Source organism: Bactrocera dorsalis, chromosome 2 (genome assembly GCF_023373825.1).
Source record: "Bactrocera dorsalis isolate Fly_Bdor chromosome 2, ASM2337382v1, whole genome shotgun sequence".
In the NCBI taxonomy this organism is placed as follows: domain Eukaryota; kingdom Metazoa; phylum Arthropoda; class Insecta; order Diptera; family Tephritidae; genus Bactrocera; species Bactrocera dorsalis.
Window position 1 is genome coordinate 3,048,709 of NC_064304.1, and position 19,076 is coordinate 3,067,784.

Sequence of the window (19,076 nt, forward strand, 5' to 3'; positions counted from 1 at the left end):
AACGCATAATCACTCTTGTCAACAGATGCTACTTTGGAAAGTGAAAAGTAAAGTCCTCTCCCCGAAGTCCAAGCCGATAGGTGCCGAAGAAGTAAAATAGTTTTTAAGTTCGCGTCTTCCTTGCTGGCACGAAATGGTGGTAATAAATCCGGTGTATGACTTTTAATTCAGCATCAGTTTGAAATAATAATTTGAGATTTGGCTACTACAAGCATTGAGGTTATTAATAATACCACAAGAGATTTTCTGAAGTCGTTGTCTGTTGTTTTGATTTTTCGAAAGAACCTATTGGAAATCTTTTATTTTTATTTGATTGACTGAAGCTTTCTTTTGTATCTGTCGAATTTGAGGTTTATACAAAAAGTATTGCGAATTCTAAATTTTCGCGGGCTGCATGCATTCGATTTTCGATTGTTTTGTTGCGTTATGTTGGTACTCATATCCCTTACTTGCCATGGTTATGCTGGCGAGGTTCGTCTTCGAGATTTGTAGCGATCCAGATCTGCTCCACGAATCATGGGTTTATGAATATAGGTTAGGATAGTTTGGGTTAATCTGGTAGACCAATGAGCGACCCCATATGGGTCACTCATGAGTAGTCATCCTTTAGAATGCTTGGGCTTGAGGCGAATTTTAGCAGAATCTGCACCCTCACTATCGACGCTTCCTCCCCTCCCTCTCAAATGCTTACAGCGTAGTTTTGACAATACGTGTCATCGTTTCTCTGGTGCCTTGTTCTAGACATTTTCTGCAGTCTTCTGGATCTGGTTTATGAATAAAACCTGGAAACCAATGGGTGCCGCCGCATGAGCAAAGACCGAAAAAAGCTCGCAGATTAGGACGAATGTCAAGATTTTGCTAAGGGTTTTCTTTTATTGTGGGGGCGTCGTGCATTACGAGTTCCTGTCAAAAGAAGGTCGTACGGTCGAAAAAGAATATTGTGGTACTAGTTATGTTCAATTTGTGCGAAGTAATCCGCCAGAATCCACTAGATAAAGAGGAGGAATTACAATTTTTTTCTTTAATAAATATTTGGTACGAGTACATCATTGCGATCTTAATACTACGAGCTTTGAATTTAAATTTCGCGAGAAAACCCATTCGTCGAAATATTTTTTGACATCTGCGCCAAATGTTTCATCAGAATAATCATTAGTATACGCTTTGCTTTCTGAAGTACATAAAGTACATTCACCGATATTTACGATGAGTAAAATTTTTCAACAAAAAGTTTCCATTAAATTTTGTGTGCGGAATCAAATTTCTGGCGCCAAAACGTTCATAATGTTGGAAAAAACCTTCGATGATTATTGTTTGTCGCGAACAAGTGTTTCAGATTGGTACAAACTATTCAAAGAGAATCGACGATTAACAGTCAGAGACTGGCATCGTTGAAATGTCGGAATGATCAGCGAAAACCATTTTAAAAGATCATTTGGGTCAAAGGAAAGTCAAAGCACAATTGGTTCCAAAATCCCTTAATATTTTCGAAAAACACCGGCGCGTTAACGTCTGTGAAACAATGCTTTCTGACTATGAGGATGTAATAAAACGTGGTATTTCTGGCGATGAGTTTTAGATCTATGCTCACAACCCAGAAACAGATTAATAATCGGCCAAATATCGTACAAAAAGTGAGCCGAAGGCGAGAAAACTACGTCAAAGGATGTCTAAAATCAAGATTGTGGACAGCTTTATTCGATTATCGAGATGTGTTGCACCTCATATCATATGCTGCCATAAGAACTGGCCAATCAAAATCCGTCAAAAATTTTTTTTATACCACCTATGTATGCTATAAGAAATGAACCTTTAAAAAGGATATTTTTGCCTCATTGCAACCGCTGAAAATGTTTACTTTATTATTATTTTTTTTTTTGAAAATTACTTCTTCACGCCTGTATTAATCAAACCAGACTTACCTTCAAAATAAAAAAAACATACATATTCATATTCTCCGGAGAGTTAAAGAGTGCGAGCAACAATTTGTCTGCCACTATAATGGAGCAATAAAACGATTTACTTGCAACATTTTTAAATGTTTGACACAGACACACACACTCAAGGCACTTGTGGCAGGTGTAACTCTTAGCAACAACACAACTGTAAATAAATACATTTGCCAGCGGCACTGGCAACATATTGAAACACTTTTGATTGTGGTTTTAATTACAATAACTCAAGGCAGACTGAGAAAAAGCAGCGTCAACGGTGCAACTTTAATGAAGCCACTTTTTGTCGCTTTCTGCCACTTTCCACCTTTTGCCGCAAACGAGGCAAGCCAGGCAAGGACTAAGCACGCAAACACACACACACATACATACTCATACATATATTTAAACATTTAAGTTCTGCTGCTGCGTGGAATGTCGAAATTAATTTACTCCAGACGATGAAGCATTTGGGAGTTTCCTGGCGTTTCTTGCGCGCCGCGTGGCACTTGAGGTAGCTTTCACTTTTTCTTCGGCGCTCCGCAAGCTCATTTCATCTGCGTCTTTGCTGCTCGGTGGCTTGTGTTTTAATTTGTTTTTGCACCTAAGATAATTGCCCGAGTGCTGTTGACATTTTCGAGCAGGAAGTCGTTCCGAGTACTCGACGATTTCATCCTCGCAACTTCCTTGCTCTAATTCTTTTTCCATTTTTTGCTTATCGCTGTGGCGCATACGTTGTTTTTGTTGTAGTACAGCTTGTTTGTGGTTTGTTTTCAAGTGCATGTTTGTTTTGTCTCCATTTCCGTTTCACATACTTTATTGTCACTGTACATGTGCATGTATGTATATGTTGGTTTTGAAGGAATCAGAACGTTTACTCGTCGGTATTGGCGCGCAAAAAAAGTGGTGAAAATAATGTGGAGCGAAGAAATAAGAAGACAAAATGCAGGCCAATTGAAAAGTTCTCCCGCAGGACACTTGCTGGACAGGAAACTTGCTTGCTCAATGCCAGACACCTTAGATCGTTGTTTTTTCTGGCTCCGTGCTATTGAAACGTTAAATGAAATCTAAATTTGTGGAGATATTTAATATTTGAAAAATTTGCTATAAATGCTTAGTGCCTTGAATGACCTTTAAAAAGTGTATTGTGTTTCATATTAAAAGGAATTAAATCACTAACTTAAAATGTAAACTATTACGGAGACCAAGACGGGGTGTATTTTCAGGATACCAATAAGTCAAGTTCTTCTTTATTGGCGAAGACACCGCTTACCTGACTATAGTTCACAACAGCGCACCAATCGTTCTTCCTTTTTGCTGTTTGGTAGATTCCAAGTGTAGCCAGGTCCTTCTCCACCTGATATTTCCAAAGGCCGATGAAGGTCTTTCCTTCCTCTGCTTCCCCAAAGATACCTTCCTTGCCCAACCTGGCGTTAAAGTTGCCAAACACAATTTTATCATTGTGGCGGAGGCAGCTCAATAAGTCTTTGGTCACTCGTCCTTCTTTTTCGTCGGGGCGTGGAAGCAAATCGGCGATAAGTTGAAGAAATTCGCTTTAATGCGGATTGTGGTTAGAATGCAAGGATTCGGTGACGGAGTCTCTCTTCCACCACGAATCCCACACCGAATTGGCGCTTCTTTATATGGCCATTGTAATAAATGCCTCAAAGGCCTATTCGTCTCAGTATTTGTCCCGCCCATAGCACGTCAGTCTTTACTCTCACGAGGACATCGTCCAACTGTGCAGCGGCAGCTTCCCAATTAAGGGACCGAACCTTCTAGGTGTACGCCCTATAAATTGTAATCCTTAGGTCGTTATCAAAAAGAGGTCGTTATTCCGGGACTGTTTCTTTTCATTAAGGGTGTTTTTTACGCGTATTTTTGGCCAGCCCCCAAGTGAATAATGCTCTGAGAAATTTCCACACTTGCGTCTACACATGGCTCCATAGGTTAAGTTAGGTTGGATAAATAAGCTCATCATGAGGCCACGAATAATCTCACTTGGACAGCTAGAGACACCTGTCTGTGATGCCCAGAACTCTTAGGTATCGTCACATATCTTAAAAGCTGTAGAGCCGGCTAAAGATTTATTGATCCGGCTGGTATCTAATTCAGTCAATCCGCCGGGGCCGTAGAAAGTATGGAAACCAAGATGCTACTGCCTTAGTCTGGCCAATGTTGAACAGTAGAGTAGAAAGTGTCTAGTTGATTCCGCCTCTTTTTCTTCCCTGCGGCTTTGATAAGTTACGTCCTCAAAAATCTTTAGCAGGGTACTCAACAGGAAAGTGGAAAATTTTGAAGTTATGAAGTGGAACATGAACCGAACACCTTGTACCAGGCGTGCAAGAACGGATAAACGGACCGACGGATAGAGGAACAAAAAGACATTCGGATTTCAACTCGTTTATTCATCCTGGTCTTTCATATATACATAGCCCTATATCTACCACGATTTTAAATGATACATACAACCGTTAGGTGAACAAAACTATTATATTCTGTAGAAGTTTGTTGCAAGAATATACAAATTAGTTATTTAATGATAAAAAGATCTTTAAAGCAGTAAGAAAACATTTTTTTCTAATAAATATTGAACATTTTGAATTTATTAAAGAAAAAATGCGAAAAATTTCCAAACACTCGAAAACCATTTTCACATACAACAAAATTGTTTTCACTTTTCTGAAGAATTTCCCTAAAACGCTTTGCAACTTCAACGCAGAGCATAAAGCAGAATGTATTTTTTCACCGCCCGACAACCATCCCACAAATACAAACAGTTTATCTATGCGAACACGCCATAAACACTTGCAAAACACAATTCGCACCAACAGATTCGCCCGCCAAAAATCCAACAAGCCAAAAAAGGGAGTTATCGCACACAAATAGGCGTGAAATCTAAGCAATCTCGCCAATGCGTTGCATACTCACAGGCGCGCAGGCCACATACTCCGCGCACTTTTTATGTTGGTGCAGTTAATTGCCCCTTGAAGAATACCTCAGCCAGCTGGAACAGTCAAAACATTTTAAACGTGGCTTCCGGTGACTTTTACGAGTAAATACTGCACGAGAAGTCCCAACAAAAAATAGGCGCAACAATGAAAAAATTGATGAAATCAAATTTTTTTTCGCAATTGTCCGGCAAACCCAAAACTGCCCTGAGTGCCGTTGGTTTGCTCCTGAAAACACTGCTAGCTGCGTACGACTGTCTGTTGCCCGTGTCTGGCGCGAGTGTGTGTGTGAGTGCGCCTTTTCGCACGCAACCAAACAATGTGTGTGCTGGTCCACCGCCAGGCCTGCAAGGTCTGGCATATCGGGCAGCAAGGCCACACATTAGAAACGGTGCACTGAGAGGGCGGGCACCAAGAACACATACACACATGCGGAGCTTGCACTCTAAAACACTCGCACTCCGAACTTGTAAACAGTAACAATAACAACAATGCATGGCATGGCCGCAGCAGATTGAATCCCAGTCATGGTCTGACTTTTCGGCTACAATGCGTAAACACGCAACGGTGGCCTGCCCCAACTCGCACACACACACACACTCGCACACTCAAATGCAGGGAAACTGAAGTTTGCGAAGTGGCGCACCTACGCCTTTAACAGCACCGCCACCGCTGCGCCACCACCGCCGAAAATGCTGAAAGATATTTCGGATTTTTCTGCCATCCTTACTTGTTGTTATCAGGCATTGTTGTTTTTGTTGCAACAGTTGCGCTTGTTAGCAATGCTGCCACCGTGCACTGACTGCTGCTCGAATGTCTGCACTTCCATTGTTTTTGTTGTTGTTGTTGTTGTGCAAAGCGATTTGGTCCACTTGATTGCATATTTGGAAAACAGCCTCGAGTCTAATGATACGTCGAACAGGCCTACCTCCCCGTCTGCACACCTATGGAGCCACCTAATTCCTATTGCGCTTATTACTCGGCATGCCTTTGTTTGTTGGTGTGTGTGTGTGGGTAACGGTAACGATCTAAATGGCCTCTTGTTTCTCTTAGGCGGCCGTTGGTTGGGCCATCTCTGCCTCCCCATCCGGCGCTTGTCTACTTCTATCTACTCTCGTTTGCGTTCGGCGCCCCGCCTCTGCTCGATGACTGACTCGTCGTAATGTTTCTTTTACGTTGACATCTGTCACACTCTTGTGTGCAATTATATTCGCTTTGATGGCTTTTAAATTTCTACTCCGGTGTGTGTAGTTTCGGTTGAAGCCAGAAGACTGAAGCCTGAAGCCCGTAGGTTGCATGTTGTTGCGGCCTTTGCGGTTGCTGGCGCCCGGTGTTGTGTCAATACATGGAAAATATTTGCAATGTGTTGCAATTTTAAAAAATTCTTTGGGGGCTCACTGCCAACGGCTTGACGCTTGATCCGCTTGAAAGTTGAAGGTGAAAGAGTGTGACTTAAATTTTTAGGAGAAAATTTATGCAGAAAATGAAGAAGAAACTGAAATATGTTAAATGCATTGCTCTTCAGCTGTATTAAATTTTGTTTCAATGAAGACGATAAGCAATTGTATTTGCGAAGTTACCATTTTATGACTTTGGTTAACATATATTGAAGGCTTTGAAGACCTTTGAGTTCCAATTCAATTTAGCTTAAAAGGATTTTTAGTGTATATCCTGTGCTTAAAAATAAATGAACGTTTTAAGGTGTGCCCATAATTCGAGAAGCTTTTTCGTAATGACGAGAATGTTCTTGTGAGAACTTCCACTTAGCAGAATTGTTAGAATTTTTAGGTTTAGTACCAGTTCAAGAGTTGCCGTTGGAGTTGTTCCTAAAGCTTCTGTTATGCACGGTGCAGCGAGCCTCTGAATCCTTTCCATTGGCTTCTGATAGGCGGATTTCCGTATGCCTGTCTACCATACTACTCCACCATAGAGCGGAATTGGTTTAACTATAGTTGTGTAGCACAGGGCATGAGGAAATGAGAGAGCCCCCAAGTTGTGGCGAGCGTCTGCTTAGACGCATATAAAGCGTTGCTAGCTTTTTTCAGAGTTGTGACTCGCTTATTGAAGGGAACCTCCATAGAGGAATTTTGTACTTTCTTGGGTTCAACCCCAGACCCGCTTGCGATGCTCAGTTCTGGACTGCAAGACTGTTGAAAATGGTGTTCAAAATATTGTTAATGGTCTATAGAAACCTACCCGGCATTAAGATGACAATGTTGTCCACATATGCCACCATCTTAGGTTTCTTAGCAGCTTATTCACCACGAATGTCCATAAAAGCGGAGACAGTAGTTCCCCTTGGGAGTATCTCTACAGACTTCCTTGATCATTTTAGCGTTGTTCCATTCTGCTCTTGTCAAGTGGATTTAGATCTAGCGTTGTATAGGAGGAGGCCGATATTCCGATCTAATGGTACCAATGGTCAGAGAACGAAGGTGTGCCTAGAACGTTTCTGGGAGTGGGTCCTATGCAGGTAGGTTCCTCACCTCGATTAGCTATCACTAGACTACATTGTAAAATATAATTGAGTAGGGACTCAACTAATTTAATAAATAAGTACATTTACAGAATATAAGGTTTAGAAATCGACGATTAATTTTGATATCCTTGATATTGGTTGAAAACATCGGAATTATTATCAAAAACCGTACTCGTTCGATCAGAAGCTGGTGAATATTTCTAAGAAAGTTATCGAGCCGTTTCTGTTCATAAGTTTTAATCAATTTAAGAACTCGGAAGAGCATCTTACCTTTATTCGACACGTAAGTAACAGCTGTTAATACGAGTACAAGTAAGCATACACCAAATCGGTTCGGTCTATATATCAATCCTCGATGACCTGTCTGACTTTTGAAATCAAAAATTTGTTGTCTTTGCCACCGGTCTTTGGAACGGGAGGTGATATTTTGTACAAGTGTTTAGCAGTGGAAAATATTTGTTTTTCTTGTTAGACTAAATTCAAAAGGGAGTCAGAGAGAGAGACAAAACTGAGTGACCTGTCAGCGCCGTCACAAATCAACCTCAGTTCCATAACGGAATTAAATTTTTATTTTTATTGTTTTCAACTAAATATTTCTCTACACATGTGTAGGTATGTATGTCTGTTCGCACATTGCCAAAAACTTACTTAAATCAATATTGAACTTGCACTCATGTCAGCGTGCAGAATGTTGTGAAAGAAGAGATGACACGGCGCCTGAGCGTTGCTTCGTGCATTTGTTCTACACGTAAAGTTAAAAATGTTTGATGTTAAATATAAACAGGCAAACGTTTGTGCTTATTTGTACAAGTACCTAGCTCACATGCACATGTATGCATGTGTGTACGTGTGTGTATGTGGAGGCATGTTAGCTGAGAGCGTAGCTGCCAAGCGAGTTGACAGTTTAAAGTTTGTTTGACAACTTGCGACAATGCGCTTTTGTGTGCGTGTCGAAGCGTCTTCACCAATTCAGCATGCACCGTTAGCCGAGGTGGTGAAGGAGTATACAGCAAGGTAGGTTTGTGTGTTTATCCCGTTCACTTGCCTGCACTGCATTGTGCCACACATTTCGATCCTTTGAGATGCTCGCTTGTTGGCCGAAAAGTTAAGGAGCACGTAAAGTTGCGAAACATCTTCGCTGCGCTGGTCTGTTGTTTTTGTTGCTTCTGTGTACTTTAGCACTTACTTTGTTGTGCACACTTACATACATATTTTTGTCACTTGCCTCGATAAGTAAATTTCGTTTTACTTTTTCTCAAGCACATTTTCCAAGCTCCAAACACGTCCCACCTTATATAAATACGAATGTGAGTCCACATGTACTTTTTATATTCACACACGCTCAGTTGGTCAGTTGCGAAAGCATGCAGTAACATTGAGAAGTCGAATAAAAGGTCAGACATTGTCAATTTGGCACACAAAGCGAATGTCCGATTGTTGCACTGGTGTCGCCACGACGCTTTGCCGAGCGATTTACTGTTGACTAGGTAGCATAAGACTGTTTCTGAAGGGGTATACAACCCTGCTGGAGAAGTAATATCTTAGTTTCACAAGGCTTTTGTAACGACACTGCATTTTACTGATTTTTAAATCTTTTTGAGAGGCCCTCTCAAATTTCAATTCTCAATTGCTAAGGAGAATCGGAGGAGTGCAGATCGATATTGACGGTCATAACTAAATCTACCCCGACGGCTCCTTCTGTTCAGGATATAAATATATAAATCAATAGTAGAAAGTAAAAATCTGGGCTCTTAAGTCTTAGCTTAAGTCTCATGCTCGAAGCAGTATCTAAACTTCAACCTTAACACTTTTTATTTTACATCTATGTTACCTTGTTTTGTGAGTACTCAGTCCTTAGTCCTCCCAAAGAATTTAAAAAGCAATAAAAAAATACAAAACAAACGCTGAAACAAGTGCAAAAGCAACAACAACAAACAGACAAATGAGCAAGTGTTTAAAGTAATGAAAATCGCCGTTCTTAACAAGCTTTCAGACCAGTTGTTGTTGTTCTCTCACCCTTCATTGTTGTTGTTTTTCGCGCTTGACTTATGATGCTGCCACAGTTTTGCCTTTAATTGCTATTGCGCTTCCCGGCAATCCTTCATAACACTTTTAAAAGTGCTCGCTCGTCACTCAGCCAAATGCATGCAAACAGGAAAGTGGTGTTCTCACCTATACACCACCGCGCCCTCTCCCCACACAAGTGGACACGACGCTCGTAAGACGATGATTGAACGCGTGTCCGTCAGAAATTTTCTAATTGCTATTTCGTGCGTTTTTTCATCATTTTTCATTTTATCCCACCTAATGCCAGGCGCTTAGTGCAACAACAAAAAAGAGAGCGAAGAAAGTGATGAAAAGCTGATATGCGAGCCAGCCAAGAAAGGTAATTTCGCTTTTCAACTGGAAAAGGGTTGAATTCGCGGCTTTTGTTGGGTGCTTAGGGCAAAAATTCATGGGCTTGTCGCATTTGCCTTTTTTGGTGTCTTTCGCGCTTTTTTGGGAGTTTTGTAATTTGATTTGTTGTTGACAAATTAAGGGCTTTTGTATGAAACCGACAACTGAGCCTTAATATTTTTCCTCATTAAAGCACTTTTTGTCGAATAAGGTATTTGTGAGCAGACGCAATGTCAACGCAAGAAAATATTAGAGATCATTTTTCAAAATTATGCGCTCAATTTTATAATATTCCCATATTTGCACTTGCGTTTGAATTGTATCTCCAAAATTTTGCCGAAACTGTATTTTCTTGTAGAAAGCTGGCAATAATAAGAAAATGAGACATCATTTGAGGTAATTCTATTTCATCAACATTTACATGACACAAAGTCTATGGACTGAAGTATGATATTTTTTGTTTAGAAAAATTATTCACAAAACAGTTTTCAAGCAGTTGAACTCTCGGTAGATATATGAGTTATATGACAGGCTTAGACTCTGCTCCCTTTATTGAAATATAAATCCGTTTTCACAAAGTTCTTATATAGTTGATTTTCTTTCGTATCCTATCATTCCTCCTCTCATTCCGGGCATTACTATACAATTCACACTTCGGAGGTAATAAAAAGAGAGTGTCAGGTACCGTAGCATCTCTATTGACTCCAGCTTAAAAAGTTAACCAACACGTATTAAAGACTCCGGATATGTAACTGTCTGAAAAATTTAATCGTATCATAGATCTTATAAGATCTAAGGCCATGTTTATGTGACCAAAATTTATATAATATATTTAAATTTTTGATTAAGGAGGTATTCTGGTGTAGACGCCTAAATTTTAAGCGGTTCTTCCCGATTGACATGATTTCAACCCTTGTAGTGATCTAAAACAACCAAATTGAAAAACTTCTCATAAATAAACGATAGAACACAGTCCAGTTGCCACGACACTAAAACGTCTATAACTTCGGTAATGATTTGAATTTCAAAAACTCTTTTAGAGAGATGTTTTTGAATATCTAAACTATTGAATATGAAAAAAACAAATTCGGTTTTTTCAAATTTCTAGATTAGAATCTTCTCTTTCTTTGTTGCCATAGACACCGCTTACGCTTACGCGGATAAAGCCGACTTTACAACAGCTGCTTAGTCGTTCTTCTTTTCGCTGTTTTGCGTCAATTGGATATTCCAACGGAGTGGAGGTCTTCCTCTTCCTCTGATTCTCCCGGTGGATCGAATACTCTTCGAGCTGTAGTGTTTTCATCCATTTGGACGTCATTTGACCTAGCCAGCGTAACCTCTTAATTCGCTTAACTATGTCGTCGTATATCTTGTAAACTCGTAACACCGACTCATCTGATGTTGTTGTCGTCCATGCCTCTGCACCATAAGTAGTACGGAGATGACGAGCGACTTATAAAACATGTTTTTGTTCATCTAGAGAGAACTTTACTTCTCTATTGCCTAATGGTGAGGTTGTTGAGGCCAATGATATCGATATCATCGGCGTACGCCATCTGCTATACACTTTATTTCAAAACGGGGTCTATCGTCCGGGGATGGTTTTTCTTTTCCTGAAGTATGGTTTTTACTTGGCGGGTCCCAAGCACAGCGCACAACCCTGGGAAGAGATATTTCGCCTTCCTAATTTAATTCGCTACCCTGGGATACTTGGTCTAAGATCGGAAGTCGTGAGCTGCTTGAGCCATAAGTAGAATATTCATATCTGACAAAACTGAATGACGCTCAGAGAACTTTTTAGTCTAGAAACACCCCCCGATTAGTCGTTACTGTTGCTCAGAGGACAGTACTGATATAATGAGATAGTTTATTCTTAATTAAACTTTCAATGGCTGGAGGTAGTAACATTAGGGTTGGGTCTTTGCCTAAAGATACGTACTAGAGATTTATGCTCGCTAATTGGCTACATTTCTATTTACTTATTTCATCAAATCGTCAGGTTTTTCACATTCACAACTTATTCCTTGGTTAACTCCGATTCAAATTGATATTCATGACTTGAATCCTTTTGGAAATACCGTTTTGTCTCTGTCTTGTTGGTCTCTGCACAGAGTAAAGAATGACCGAATCTAGGCCGTGCTGACATATTTATTTAAATTGTGGATCGTTTCTTATTTTTGCTTAAAAAGTTTCCGTCGAAATTAAAGCTTTCGACCAGTTGCTAACTGATAAATATTAGTTAACAAAATTGTTACTAAATTTAACAGCGTTCACCTGTAATAACATCAGCAAAGCAACACAAATTTTAATAAACTCAAGCGTGGTCCATGCGTGGCAAAACTTTTGTAATATTTTGTCAGGAAGAGCGCCAAAACATGTGTGATAAAAATCAAATTATTGCCAAAAATCCGCCATTGATTTATTGCCTTTCACTAGCACTCACACCATCATACACACAGACATCTCCGCCATACATATGAAAGTGTGGCATCACCAACAAGCAAAGCATCTGCAACCGCTTACAGTTACGTGGAATAGAGATGCTTAGTGAAAGTGGTGGCAATATGACATGTGACTTATGACTTGCCACGTAACTAAAAGTAAACAAACCCGAAAATATGACGATTCCATTTGGAACTCCGCCGCTACCACTGCCGCCGTCGGTTAAACGCCCACGCCCACGCGCCAAAAGCAGGAAAAATTGTAATAATAAAATGCAGAAAAACAAACTCCCGTCGCGGTGAATGCGTACAGTTCGTGCAACAGGATATTGAAACGTCACATATGCTGCTTTCGAAGCGCCACACTCGCGTGCACCAATATGTGCCTCTGCCTGTGCCTCCGCCTGAATGTTCGTGCATAAAAAATCTGCTGCTTGGTTTTGCACGTCAATATTCCACAGGAACTCATAAAACTTCGTTCCTTTGCTCATATTTTTTTACAATTTTGTTCATTTTTCTGCTTCTTGTGTGTGTGAAGCTTATTGCAACTTCATTCGTGAGCATTAAAACTGTCAGTTTTCGAAGCGACTGTAGTCACGTGGCTAAGCACTGAATAGCCGAGCTGTAAAGTAACACCTTCACACATGATTTATTTCGCCGGTATCAACCGCAACAGGAAGTTGGCGCAAAGAGACAGTGCAATAGCCCACATTCCCTGTGAGAAATATTCGCCGAATATCAATGTGTACCAAATTTGAAGATTCTAATATTCAAAAACTGAGATTTCTGACCTGACCTGAAATCATGGAAGATTTGTTGACCAAAGGCTTACCAATAGTGTTCATTAAACGTTTATAAAAAGTGAGTTAATGTACATAAGTTCATGCTTGTCATAATGTTTCGTCTGTTTGACATCCGATTGCCAACCAAAACGCTTAAGGGAACCTGACCAACAGTCAGCGGCAGTCAAGCGGCAGACTGTTCTTAACCGGATAAAAACCCGGTCAGTTCCAGTTACATAGACCTGATTGTCATTGGTGCGGATAGAGTAATAAGCCATCAGTGTTTCTAGAAAAGTCCGCACAGTTCAAAATCCAATTATCCGAAAATATTTCTGATTTTTACCGAAAATACTGCGACGCTTTTGGAAGGAAAGGAATAGCGCCATCTCTGCATATCAAAACCTATTTTTCATGAAACTCTTAATTGTCGAAATACTGGGACACTTTAAAAGCGGCACTCTTAAAAAAGATCAAGCGGCCTAAAACGTGGCACGAAAGTCGTAGTTCACACGAAAAATATGTTGACATACCACGTGCTCGACGACACCGGTAACATGTTGTCTGTTCACCAATCAGCCGCTTTTTGGCAACAACTCCACCCACAAGAATCGCCTTCACACTGCAGCACGACCTTTTTGCCAGCGGCGCTGCTGCAACTTCTGCTGCAAAACGCTGAACGAACGTGCAACGAAAACTTAAACAAACACGATTATTGAGTGTTGCAAGAGTAGCCGTAACAGCAACAACAACAGCGGCAGTTATAGAGGAAGCAATGTGTGCCGACCGGAAGACGTCTTGCTTGGGTGATCTTAACAAGTTTTCTGCGCCAGCTGGTGCCGATGATTGAAAAGGTGTTGAATGTACACATTAAAAATTAACTGTAATTTTAAGTTGTGAAAAGCGAGTGTACAAATAATATTTTGCGCAAGTGAGGGCAGTAAGTGTTGGATATTCGTGGAAATTTCACAGTTCGCTGCAAAATTGTGTCGTAGGTGAGCGAAAAATCCTCAGCATTTAGACATTTGCAAGGAGCTGCCGTGACTCTGTTTGCCCCGCCGCTTTATACGTATCTTTCTCTTGGTATTTTATTATGCCCGACATGCTCTCACTCGACATGGACGTGCCGCACATACCGATTGCGTAAGTACCGGTGCAGTTCACCGAAATACACGCCACATACTCGTAAATATTCACACACACGAGAGTTATGCGATTTTTTGCAGCCAATTTCGCGACTGTCTCGCCTTGTTAGAACCGCCAGCAGAAACTGTCGCTGTGCCAGAAGCCACATACTTATTTGAAAATGCCTTTCTTTGCATACTTTTGGCGGAAAAAATCTTTCAAATTGCCCAGGAAAATAGTTTCCAATCATTCGTGAGGTATGCAATAGTGTGCGAACTGGGTAGAATGGTTCCTTTCAGTTTTTATTTCCTTTTGGTGTAATTTGTGGCTGCAAGAAAAATTTTCTTAAATATCTAGTTAATTATTGTTAGTTGGAAAGATTTAGGAGGTACATTATATGCAGTTAGACATATCCGAAATTATTTAACGACATCTACCATATTTTCTAAAACTGTTTGTTTTACTTATTATTTCGAAAAACTCTTTAGCATTTTAAACCTTCTACTACGAGGGTTCTCTTATATATAATTTGAATAAGCGAAAATCGCTTTATTGTTTTTAAAAATATTCTTTATTAAAAACTATACACTTTTACATGTGCTTGAACCAATTGTCGAAGCACTTTTGTTACTCTGATTTAGGTATCTCCAAGACATGCTTTCTGAACGCATTAATCGTCACTTCAGGTGTCGAAAAACGTTGTTCTCTTAGTTTATTTTTTATATAAGGAAATTGAAAGAAGCCGGTCGATACAAAGTGAGGACTGCCGTCGGATAACTTATCAAGTTGTTTTAGTGCATCTGAGAGTGTACAAACCCGATTGGATTTACTACCGATAAGCACTGGTCCTTGATGTAGCTTTATTGCCAAAAACTGAATTATGTTCATCAATGACCGTTGCTGAGGTAATTAATTTCGAAAGTTGTAAAAATATTTATATTTCGACTGCGGTATACGCCCTGAACAATGTACAAAGGATCATACATCTTCCGCAGAACTGTTATCTTGAAAACTTGTAACCCCGACTCATCAGATGTTGACATCGTCCATGCCTATAATACGAGTAGGAAGGAAATAATGAGTGATTTTTACAGTTTGGTTTTTGTTCGTCGTGAGAGGACTTAACTCCTCAATCCGAAGTAGCATCTGTTGGCATGAGTTATTCTGCATTGGTTTTCGGGTCTGACATTGATGTTTGTGTTAATGCTGTAGGGTTTAATATTTCACATAATACGCTCGATATAATCTTATATGCGATTTTGAGGTGGTAGTTGGTGAAGATTGTGGGGTGGATCATCGGGCATGCTTTTATGGGACCATGTTCTACAAAAAAGCTGATGAATGCTCCTTATCAGTTCTTCGCTGCCGTATTTGAGTAGCGCCGCCGACAATCCGTCGGCACTATCCGCTTTGTTATTCTTCGGACGTATAATTGCTATTCGAAATTCTTCATGGTCGGGTTAGGGAACGGCCGCTCCATCGTCAGCGATTGGAGGAATCATGTTCACAAACTCCTGGTGTTATGCTTTCAGCAGGCTGGAGAAGTGTTCAAGTCCACAATTTTAGTATGCTCTGGCCATCACTAGATTCCCTCGTTGGTTCTACAAGATTATGTAGTAAAAAGTACTTAATTCCATTTTTTGACCGAGATGGATATTTTAAGTTACTGTAAACAACACAAATAGCGCTCGTATGTCAAAACGTTCTGAGCATGTATAGTTTCAAAAATGTCAGATTCCAATAAACAGTTATCCTGGACAACATCTCAGAAAAACGATATATTTTACACTAAACGGACGTGAACTCTTTGTGCATCCAAAGCCAAAATTTAAAAGACTTTCAACTTTCACAAAAAAAAATAAATAAATAAAAGGGGTAATTGAATTGCACCGCTTCGGGTTATTGACTGCAAGCATCAAATATCATAAAGATACCACACAACCGGGCAACCGGATATGTCATTACAAAGGGCAAATCGTAGCGAGTGAGAATTTCAGAAATTTAGAAATTGAGAACTGCTTGGCTGCTTAAGTCGTACCTCTTTCATTAGTAAAAGACACGAAAAGAGAAAGACAGTCCAACATTCACTTATGGGGAAAATATTACATCTTTATGCGTTGCTGTTTAAGTGAACGTGTTACACAGAGTTTTGCTACTCATTCTTTAGCTCAGAAGCGTCTTGAAGTATGCAACATCCTACAACATTTAGGCACATATGAACTCGTAAAGTCAGTAAGATGCTGTGCTGCTTTGCTGTAATCATTAAGTGTGCCAAGGTATATTAAGATGGCGTGTGCGTGTTTGTGAGGCGATACCAACAACAAAGCATATTAAGGTACGACTTACTAAACAAGTGCCATGCAACACATATATATTACCAAAAAAAAACAAATGAGTAAAATTCCTAAAACCAAGTAAAAGATGCGAAGAATATTGCTTATCGCACAAGATTTTCCCACAACAACAGCAAAGAAGAGGAAATGGAAAATTTGCGATAGAACGCATATGCGTTTGTATATGTGTGTGGAAGATTCGGTCAGGAGGTGTGCGAGTAAACGAGCTTATTGGGTGGAAAATGCTCAGATCTCGAGCGAAACACACGCTGCCACAAAACACAGAGCCTGACTGAGCCACTACACATGTTGCCACATTGCCACACATACCTATGCAATCAGCTGGCCACACTCCAGCCAGTCTTCAAAGCAGAAGAAGCAGCAGCGGTAGCGGCGAAGGCGGGGGTTAAATGGCAAGTTTTTCTGATGCCTTGCGAGATTGCGTGTGGTGGGCGGGGAGGCCGAGTCGAATCCATTAACCTGATGTTTACTTTTCTACATTTTCCTCAGCAGCAAGTGTACTCAGCACTCACTTTGTTTGTGTGCGTAATTGTACTAGGTGCATGAATTCATGCCACCTTTAGTGTGCCTGTGTGTGTGCGTGACGCACATCTTTTCCAGGCTATTTGCCATTTCGTTTCCTTGTTTTCTTAGTGCGTTTCAACTATTTTTGACGAGGAAATATGATATTTTTACGTTTATTTTGGGAAATTGAATAACGGAAATGTGCTTAGTGCTTACGGTACTCATATGTGGGTATGTAGATGTGGTATGTTTGTATAGAAATGCATCCCTGCAGGGAAAAAAGTTTCAGAAAATTATTTTCTTTGATTGAAGAATCGCATCTGTATTAATTTCGGCTGAGTTTGACTTGGACGTTGGGGCGATGAAGAACTGTGAACCCGGATATCACAAGAAAAGGCGATTCTACAGGTGTTCCAGAGAGAGAGTTATAGAGAATATTTTTATAGTTTGTTCAAATGAAGACTACTTGCAGATTTCGGAATGGAATCAGTATATGAAACGAAATGAAGAGAAAGAGATAATCTACAACTTTATAAGTCTTAACCGATCATTCTAAGGTTGCCACCGGAAATAATATATTTGTTTAGAAATTAATATTTCTCATAAGGTTTCTACAAGCTTTAGCACACTACCATCTTCATATTGATACGAGTATGCAGTAATGCTTATGTAAGAGATATTTGCACAGCTGCATGTGAGTGTGTGTGTTTAAGTAAGTGAACTATTTTCGCTTCGCCCATTACACCAAATTCACTTTTTCGGCTGCCGTGAAAATGCTTAAACACACACCGTTGCAAACAGGTCCTTACACATAAATAAATAAATACACTGGCAAACAAACACACACACACACGCACATGAAGTGAGTTGCAAAGGATTCGCTGCACTTCCACCCAGCGCCGCTCGTAGATTTTGTTAAGTTGACGTAAATTACTTCCATTACATTAACACGCAAGCTTGTTAAATGATATTGTAACGCAACACTCACTCACACACACACACATACATGAAGAACATGTGCTGCTTAGTGTGTGGGGCAAGTGTTGTGCCCCATGTGTGGCTCTAAGGTGTTGCAGGCGGCACCTATTGGAGTTGCCGTATCGGTGTTTTGGAAACGTCAGCTGTTAATAGGTTTATAGATTCATAAGATTTATGCTGTGCCGCGTTCGGCTGGTAGGAGTGGCACATACATACATAAATAAACGCAGTGGTGGAGGGTTCAAGTTAATGAAGTGAAAGTTGAGACGGAATTTACCGGAAAAGTTTTGAATAGATGTTAAAATTGAGAAATGGCCTTGAAAGATTTTGGCTGATTTTGGTTAAGTTATATCTGAGCACTACGAAAATATTAGGAAAATAGTTTGTTAACGGTAATGCATGGCTAAATATCAAATAGCAGAAGGCTCTTATAGCTTTCAAATTTACTTTTTAGATTTTGCGCTGGTGAAAGGCAAGATAGTATTGTTTATTAGTTGCTAACATATCAATGGAAATATTCCAAAAAATCTTCATGTCAATGTTAGGACAGATCTTATCAATACTTTGTTAAGAGTTCTTACATCTAAGTTAGTCTCTGTAAGTATGACTACTGAATTCTTCAATTACAGATAAATTAAATTCAATTCAAAAATATTTATAAAATAACATCTTCACTACACTGTTCTTTTTAATGACTATAGCTGAAGTATAGTATATAGTTCGCTGAGTTTTGACTGTCACCACCTCCTCCATCTCTTACTAGTTCTAAAAGTTATATAGCCATTATTTCAGGTGTCACGTTTAAGGCCTCCGAATTCAGAGATTTTATGATTGCTGTCCCAAGAAAAATGCACAAAAATCACGAGGAAAGCTGCTTATAGCTTCTTTTCCTCAGATCTTTGGAATGATCTTGTAAACTGCACCCCAATAAAATGCATATTTAGAAGGGTGTCCTGAACCGCGAGTTTTATACCTTTAAGAACTTTTTTGTAGTGTCTAATTATCACGAACAACAATATGTGAGTGGAGACCTCCATACACTTATAAAAAAGATTTCCACAACATAGAAAAAGTTAAAGAAACTGTGCTTGAAAGATCGACTCAACCATTTTGGTTAATGTTTTGGACTAACAAAGA